Below are 8588 nucleotides of genomic sequence, written 5' to 3' on the forward strand. Positions count from 1 at the left end.
AGGTCTCCTTTCAACTTTGTCTTGTGGCTTGCACCCCGGGAGGAGGCCACATGCCGATTGTGGGGTGTAGATGTGCCGGGAGTGATTTCTAAGTAGTTGAGTTGTTGAGACGAGGGTACGACGGCTAGTGGTAGACAGGTTTTGTTTTCGTGGGTGAATCCGGTGTCATCATATTCCGGTCATATGTTGAAATATTCTTTGTTTAGGTCTTGAAGTAGAGGATCTCCCTCTGCACGTCCACATTGTGTTGTTTTTAGATGATGTCTATGGGAGTATGGATTTCTAGAATCACAAATGTGATTTTAAGGTCTCGGCATGTGTGGGCCTCAGCACTGGCCTTGACAGTGAACTTTATGGCTGTGCTTTTGGACTTCTAAGATTTTATCCCATGGCTGGGATGCTCGTTATGCTTTTTCTTAATGGTAGATAATCAGGAATATAGAGTCTTGAGCTGAGGAAGTTAGAGAGGGAAGGGCATTTATTTATTAATAATTGATAGCTGACTATTAGAATCAGATTCATTTGGGCTGGTTGAAGGTTTTTGGTTTTGTTTTTTTTTTTTCTCCTTTTTTTTCTTTATAAAGTTGTCCTGTACTCTAGGGAGCCTTTTGGCAGGCATTCTTTCTGGTGGTTCTTTGGGGGCACGGAGGGGGTGGGTATCACCTTTTAGAGAGGTCTTCAGCATCATCTGTAACTTTACTGAAGGCAGGCCTGCTCAGGAGGCTGATACTGAGGCTAAGAAGTGGAGGGCCACTTTTCAGAAAAGTATTTATGTTGTTTACATTTTCATGTTTGCTCACATTTGGGCAATAGAAATAAATAGGTCAGCATTTCTATTGGTCTTTGAAGGTTAGCCCCCCCCCCCCCCAAAGTTTTACCATCTACTTGGTTTACAGCCTTGTAGGAAAGAATTACTGATTTTTCCCTGGGAATACTGTTACTTATTTTAATTTCGGTAAGTTCCTTGCTATTTTCTTCTGTCTTCACTTATATATGGAATCTGTTGTGAGCTTAACATTAGCTTACCGAGGGCCATTTTAAATGTCTAAGAATACATTTTAAAAACTCAGGGCATGTTTTAGTGGCAAAGAGGAATTTTTTGAATGTGGTAATGCTCATGTTTATTAAGAATTTCAGTACTCAGCACTTCATATGTGTACAGCTATCCTTTGGGGAAGGGTGTAGCAATGGTGCAGAGCACCCTCACAGCACAAACATTTGACTAACATGTTCAAACTATTTCAGGGCTTTTCTCTTACTCGAGACTTTTGATTTTGGAAACTCAGTATGTACATTTTGACTGGCATTGCTGGGTTGCCTATTATAGAAAGTTTTTTTTTTTTTTTTCCCTTATGTACTATTGGAGCCATTTTTAACTTAAGTTTTTGGACAGCTCACAAAGGTTTAGGGTGGTCACACTTTGGATGCACGCAAATCCTTATGGAGCTGGAAGAATAATACATTGTGAAGACACCTGCCTGGGCCATACCTTGTTGTAAAGGGATAAAAGTGATGGATGGGACATCGTGTCCTTTGGTTTTCAATGGCCCACCCTTTTTCCTGTTCAATTATCTGGAAGGAGCTGCTTCAGAAACACTCTTCTGTTTACAAGAAGATCTCTAGCACTACCCAGCAGGAGGTGCTACAACAAGTTAAAGGGGATCACTTAATTTTGAGGGTCTTATTGAAGTTCTCTTCTTATTGAAGTTCTCTTAGCTCAGCTAAGCAACAGGAGTAATGTTCCAGGAAGATTTTGAGTAAGTCTGTTTTAAAATACTATTACTAAGTCACCTTTGCTATTTGAACTCTGCTTTGTACCTGCCTATGCTGCTGTGCAGAATGAGGTCATTGTGGATGCTGGCTTAGCAATTGGGTGCTGTTAGGATTAGTTTCCTTCAAAGGAGAGCTAGTTTGGTATTGATAAATGGAGTATTGAACATAATTTGAAAAAAATTCTTTGAAGTTGCATAAACAAAAATAAGCGGCATGATGTGGACCTTCAGCCCTTGTAAACGTACTAATAGAAATAAGGTAGACAGACATTTTTGGAAAAGAGGATATTGTTTGGGGCGGGGTTTCTTGGATCTTTCTTCCTCTCTCTGAATCTATGGACAATGATTTTAATCTAGATGCCTTCTAAGGCTTTCAACTTTATGGATGCACTTGCTATATTTCAGTTGACCTCAAAGACTGTGATTTTTGAATTACAAGTGAAATTAAGTGGAGTGCTCTGTAATTCCAGTACTTCGCCCATAATCCTAGTAAGTTTAGGAAGGAGTACTCGAGACTCAGTGGCAGTCTGGTCTATACTGTAAGACCTTGTCTCAAGAAAAATAAACAAACTTGAAGGACAGTTACACCTGTTGGTATAAATCTTTGTTGGTGTGTCCATTAGCAACTTTAATGATGACTGTATAAAGAGGAAAGTAGCTACTTTAACATTTGCATGGCATCTATAGTAGAGTCCTTTGAAATTCTCAGTGTTAGATGAATTGATTGTGAGTCAAATAAACTGCTGTTATTGTTTGTAAAGTTTTGTGTCAAAGTTTTGAAAACTTAGAAACACATAGAAGAATTTGGTAGAACTGCTTTGAATTTGTAGGTATAGTATTGTGGTTTTTTGTTTTGTTTTGTTTTCAGTAAGATCGTATTAGGCAGTACTTTTGAAATTTCTTTGTGAATTGCCAGAAACCACGTAGACATTGTTGATGAGATATATAACAGATTAAAACATGAACAAAGTTTTGCTTTAAAATGCTAAGTTCTTCCATATCAGTTGGGAAAGGACTGCATTAAAAGTGCATGTTGAACACTGAGAATTTTTAAACACTGTCCTGGTTACCCTAAATCTCTTTGTTACAGTTTTGAAGCTTTTGTTAAGGATAAAAAATGCTGCTAAACAGTTTTCCATAATTAAAAAAAATTTTTGCTTTGAAGATAGTGTGAAATATATGTCCCCTATTAAAAGTTGTCTTCCTTTCTCTCTTGTTTGGTTGCAGTTGACTTTAGTGAATGTTTAAGGACTCTTCTGTAGACTTGTATTAATACACAGAGTAACAGATGTCCCTGTTAACATTTTGATTGACTCTGCTAACTTTTTGAAAAAGGCTCACTGACAAAAGCTTACTAGTTGGTTTTATAGTGAAATGTATATTGTTATACATTCACGTTAGACAAATGTATACTTTATTTTTGTTTTTTCCTTTTAGAAGGTTACATGAGGAAATGACCACTCAGTTCTAGAGGCTTAAATTGTGTGTGTGTGTGTGTGTGTGTGTGTGTGAGAGAGAGAGAGAGAGAGAGAGAGAAAGAGACAGACAGACAGACAGACAGACAGACACTCAGCATGTGCACATGCAGTTTTCTTCATAAACTGCTTACAAATTTTGAATGGTAAACTTAATAAGTTAAATAGAGTTAATTGGCAGTCCTTGTGTTTAGGAGTATAGTATTGTGAATTTTATAAATGACTGTTCTTCATGAAATAGCTTGAAGTTAGAAAGTAACTATAGAAACTTACTCTTAGGAAGGGCAAGAAAAGCGTTAAGCTGTTTAGATAAGAGGGAAACCTTTCACGATGATGGTCACCTTTGATGCCACAGTGAATGCTGAGCTTATATATTTATTTGGTGAAGAAGTACTGAAGTTAAGGTTACATCAATATGTTGTTAATTTTTTTTTGTACTTAGTATTTTATTGCTGAAGGCTTTTATGTTTAGTTACCATTCAGAAGGAAAATGGAAGAGAATAAAGTTTCGGTCTCTGACCTTCGTTAGGATTCCTTTATGTGTCTGTTTAGATAGAGGAAGCATCTGAGCTTTCGAAGGTTTTATGCTGGGTGTATGCTGACTTCTCTGGAGCTGTTGCCTGTGGATTTACATGTGGGCCTAGGCTGTCTTTAGAAGCACTCAATATGTTCTGATCACATTAACCTTACCAGTTGTGTATTTTTGGTGCTTTGCAGTTCACTTTTAAGTGGTAGTATGTTAATATAACATACTTACTGTATGACAGACTTACTGTAGACTTACTGTAGACAGTTCTCTCTCTCTTTTTTGGGGGTCCACCCCCGCCCCCATGAGCTGCGGGCTGAATTCAGGGCTTTGCTTTTACTAGGCAAGTACTCTACTACTGAACTAAATCCCCAAACCCAATTATTTCTTTTTAAGAATAATAATTATTATTTTATGTGTATGTGTGAGTGGCTACATGTATGTCTGTGTAACATGTGCATGCCTGGTGCTGAGGAGGCCCTAACAGGTGTCAGGTCCTCTGGTGCTAGAGTTATCAGCATGTATGTGAGCTGCCATGTGGGTACTGAGATCTGAATCTAGATTCTCGGTAAGCACAGCAGTGCTCTTACCACTGGGCCATCCTCCCCCCTCCCCCCCAGATAATTATTCCTAAAGAGCATATTTTTTTCTTTGTTTGCTCCCATGTATATACAGCTATATTCTTTACAGACTTTTTATACCATTCTTATCTGTGTATTAAATCTTTGCATAGTTATCATTTGAAACAGTGTTGGAATGGTTGTCTTTTTTTATTTTTTGAGGCGAAGTCTTGCTATAGAGCCCAGGCTGACCTAGAATTTGTGGTAATCTTCCTGCTTCAGATTCCCAAGTGCTGGGTTTGCAGGCATGAATTACCATGCTCACCTCGGGATAGACTTTGAAGATTGTGTTTCATGGGCCATCTGACTATAGAATGGTGGCGAATCTTCCCATGTAGACTGTGAGGTTCACTCATCCCAGATTCCTTGCTGGAGTAATGTCCATTCATAGACTCTGTGGCATTTTGAATCCACCCCTGGACTCTCCCAGCCTTCAAGTCCCTCTCCTCTATTCCCCTTTCTTTTACTCAATTAATAATAATAATAATAATAATAAAAAGAGTTCATATACAGTCTCAGAAAATTATTTTTTTCCCCATATTTTGGGGTGTACTAAGGCAATCTTTTCTGTTTTTTAATGAAGAAAAGATCAAACCAGTTATATGGAGATTGGAAGGGGTGTGGCTTAGTAGTTTTATTTTGACTTTTTTGGCCTAAGGGAAAAACAACTCAGTCACAGAGGCCAAAAAGATGGGTTTTGTTTTATTGTTTTGGCTGCATTGAACATACAAACTGTCAGTGCTTGAGGAACAGGAACAGCAGAAAGGAATTGATTTTTTTTTTTCCCCCCGCTGCAGATCCAAGTGTTGTTAACCATGTGCATTTCTAAAGTGGCATGCTTACAGATCAGACAGCACTTGATTTTTCTCCCTCCACAGAACGCTGAACTCTTCTTTTTAACATTTAAGTAAGAACCCTAAACTTCAGGGTAATGACAATAATTTCATGATAAAAGTGGGTGATAGTAACCATGGCAACTGCTATCTCTGGCCTTATGGACAGTCCTGTTGTATTGATGAAGCTTCAGATACTTGAGGAGCCTGTCACTTCTATGGTGAAATGTGTTAGCACATGCTGCAGGTGACTTTTAGCTGGATTGTGTTAATCTATGTGCCAGCTTATCTCTCCTTGTTAGGAGTTTCTTGGCCTGTATTCCACAGCATGTTTGTGAAGGCGCTGTTGCCTGAAAATAACCCACCACCTGCCTAGGTAGGCCTCCTGATGCAGACTGCAGCCTTCCAGAGTCGGAGAGAAAAGAGGGCTGTCACAAGGAACTGTATGTATATAAACTACTGTTCAGATTGGAAGTGTTCATAGTAGCTTACAAAAACTTTTGTAATTTTGAAAGAAGTCTGTGAATGAGAGCATTAAGCCTACAGTTGGAATCTTTTTTTTTCTTGGAGTTCTGAAGTGTGTGTATATAGAATTAGGGGTGGTGAGTGGTGAGCATAACTGGAAAGGAAGGATTTGACAAGAGAAGAGCTTAGGTGTTTCGTTCTGAGTGTGTGTGTGTGCGTATTACTGTAAGAATATATTTCCTAGTGAACAATCCTAGCGTATAACAAATGCTTGGTTGTAGAATTTTTCAAGTAAAATTATTTTAAAATATATTTAGAATAATTGTTAAAGGAGACACAGTATAGTAAAAGCATCTTAGTGGGGAGATGATAAAAATGTTGCAACTGATCCAATAAAACTTATTTTAAAAGGTATAAAATTATGTTTCTGTCATGTCAGTTATTTTTAAAGCATTTTATTCTTACATGAGGTTTTTCTAGTGGGAAATATTAATGCTAATTGCTACTTTTTCTAATATGTACTAGAGAAACAATACCAGAGCAGAGAGCAAACAAATTTGATCTGAGTTTGATTAGACTCTGAAAATAAGACCTAATCAGATGCGCTCCACAGTTCAGACTTTCTGAAACTTGCTGTGAAAAGCTGGTTTACTTACTACAAGTCCCAGGATGCACTGCAGCGTTTTCTTAACTTCAGATAAGAGCGTTGCATGCTGGGACATGTAGTTGGTTTAAATAGCACGGAGAACTTTTTTTTTGTCTACTCCATTTTATAAATAGATTCCTAAGACTCTAAGAACTTTATTTTTTTAAAGTTACATTAATGAAATCATACTTACTCTGTTTCTGAAATTATAAAGTGAGACTTTATAAACAGCTTGGTGTTCTGTTTTATCACAGTGTTGTTACTAGCTTTTATAAGATCTAAATGCAAAATAACATATTCAAAACTTGACTTGGAAACTGTAAGTAGTTTCTGTGCATGTGGTAGAATAGGTTATTGCAGAAGTCTGGTATTGTTGTTTTCTAGTGAGGGCAGTAGAATTTACATTTTAAGTATTTACATTTTTTCCTTTGTTTTAAGGTACTACTTTTATTAGGCTCTTGAATTTTTGGGATATTTTTACTTTAGCTGTGTGAGGTAAGAAGGATGTTTTGAGGTGGGAAAGGGGTACCTAGGAATATTGAAAAATATAAACATAAATTCCAGTATATGTTCCGTGCCTTGGTTGGAATATGAAAAAGTCAGATAATTGTCTTTTTATCTGCTTAACTGGTGTCCATTCATTAGCATGAACTTCTTGGAACATTGTCATAGATTGCTGCTAAACTATTTACTGAAACTATTTCTTAGCAGTCAAGTACCATTTGACTCTACTTTGCCCTTCCATGGGAGGGTGACACCTTTTTGAAGTATCAAAAATATGTGGAATCTGGTTGGATATGCTTCTACATTTTAAATTGTTTTATTTCTTTTCTATTAATTTTGTTTTCAAGCTAATATTAAAATGGATAAATTCAGCAGTTATAAAGAATTGAATACAAATGACCAGCAATGAGTAGGAAAATGTCCTTTGGTATTTGTGGGCTACTATAGAAAATAATCGTGCTTGTATGAATTCTCCTTCTGTAAATTTTATTGACACGTCTATTTATATAATTCCTGAAACACTACTGAAAATCAGGAGAACAAAACTGGGTGGTTATTTGTCTTCACTCTAGAATATAGTTAAACAGTTTTTCTTCTTTCAATGAAATTTTTCATGTCATTATATGTCACATATTTGTGTCATATAAGTCATATCTTGGGAAATTTAGTCTTGTGTGGAGTTTAGTTTTTCCAGTGGAAAATAAGTAAGAGCTTGCTGTTAAAAGCTGTAGATGAGATAATATTCATAAATGTACTTTATAGACTAAAGTAGTATACATGAATTGGATTTGTATTTAGAAGTATTTGTCATGTTAATAATATTATTATAAAGTTTTAAGTGTCTGAATTAGAGTAGATGTGAACCAGAAATTAGTGATCTACTCTACTCACCATAGACAAGTTTAAGGCTTTTTAAAATTTTTATTTTTAATAAATCTTTTTAAAATTTTATGTATATGAGTACACCATTGCTCTCTTCAGACACACCAGAAGAGGGCATCAGACCGCATTACAGATGGTTGTGAGCCACCATGTGGTTGCTGGGAATTGAACTCAGGACGTCTAGAAGTGCAGTCGGTGTTCTTAACTGCTGAGCATCTCTCCAGTCCGAGTTTAAGACTTTTTAATTAATTAATTTTATTTTATGTTGTTTGGGTGAATGCCAGCGTGTTTCTGGGTGTAGCACATGCCTGCTTTGTGCCTAGAGCTCAGGGAGGCATTGGATCTCTTGAAGCTGGAGTTATAGGTACTTGTGAGCTGTCTGATGTGAGTGCTGGGAACTGAACCTGAGAGTTCTATAAGAGCAGCCAGTGTCTTTAACCACCGAGCCACATCTAACGTCCAACTAAACAATTTTTCTGTAAGAGACAGTCTTACTGTGTAGCCCAGGCTCAGCTTCTTGAGTACCAGGATTATGGTTGTATACATACTGGTTCTGACAAGCTTTTTGAGTGCGTAGACATAATTTTATAGATTGTTCTTGATAATAAATATACTGACTTGTCTGTGTATACATTGTAATGTAGATATGTGAAATGTACCAGCAGATTGTAATATTTTAATTTTGAGCACTATGTTAAAAATGTTTTTATATGGGCTGGTGAGATGGCTCAGTGGGTAAGAGCACCCGACTGCTCTTCCAAAGGTACAGAGTTCAAATCCCAGCAACCACATGGTGGCTCACAACCATCCTTAACAAGATCTGACTCCCTCTTCTGGAGTGTCTGAAGACAGCTACAGTGTACTT

Source organism: Mus pahari, chromosome 3 (assembly GCF_900095145.1).
Source record: "Mus pahari chromosome 3, PAHARI_EIJ_v1.1, whole genome shotgun sequence".
Classification (NCBI taxonomy): Eukaryota; Metazoa; Chordata; class Mammalia; order Rodentia; family Muridae; genus Mus; species Mus pahari.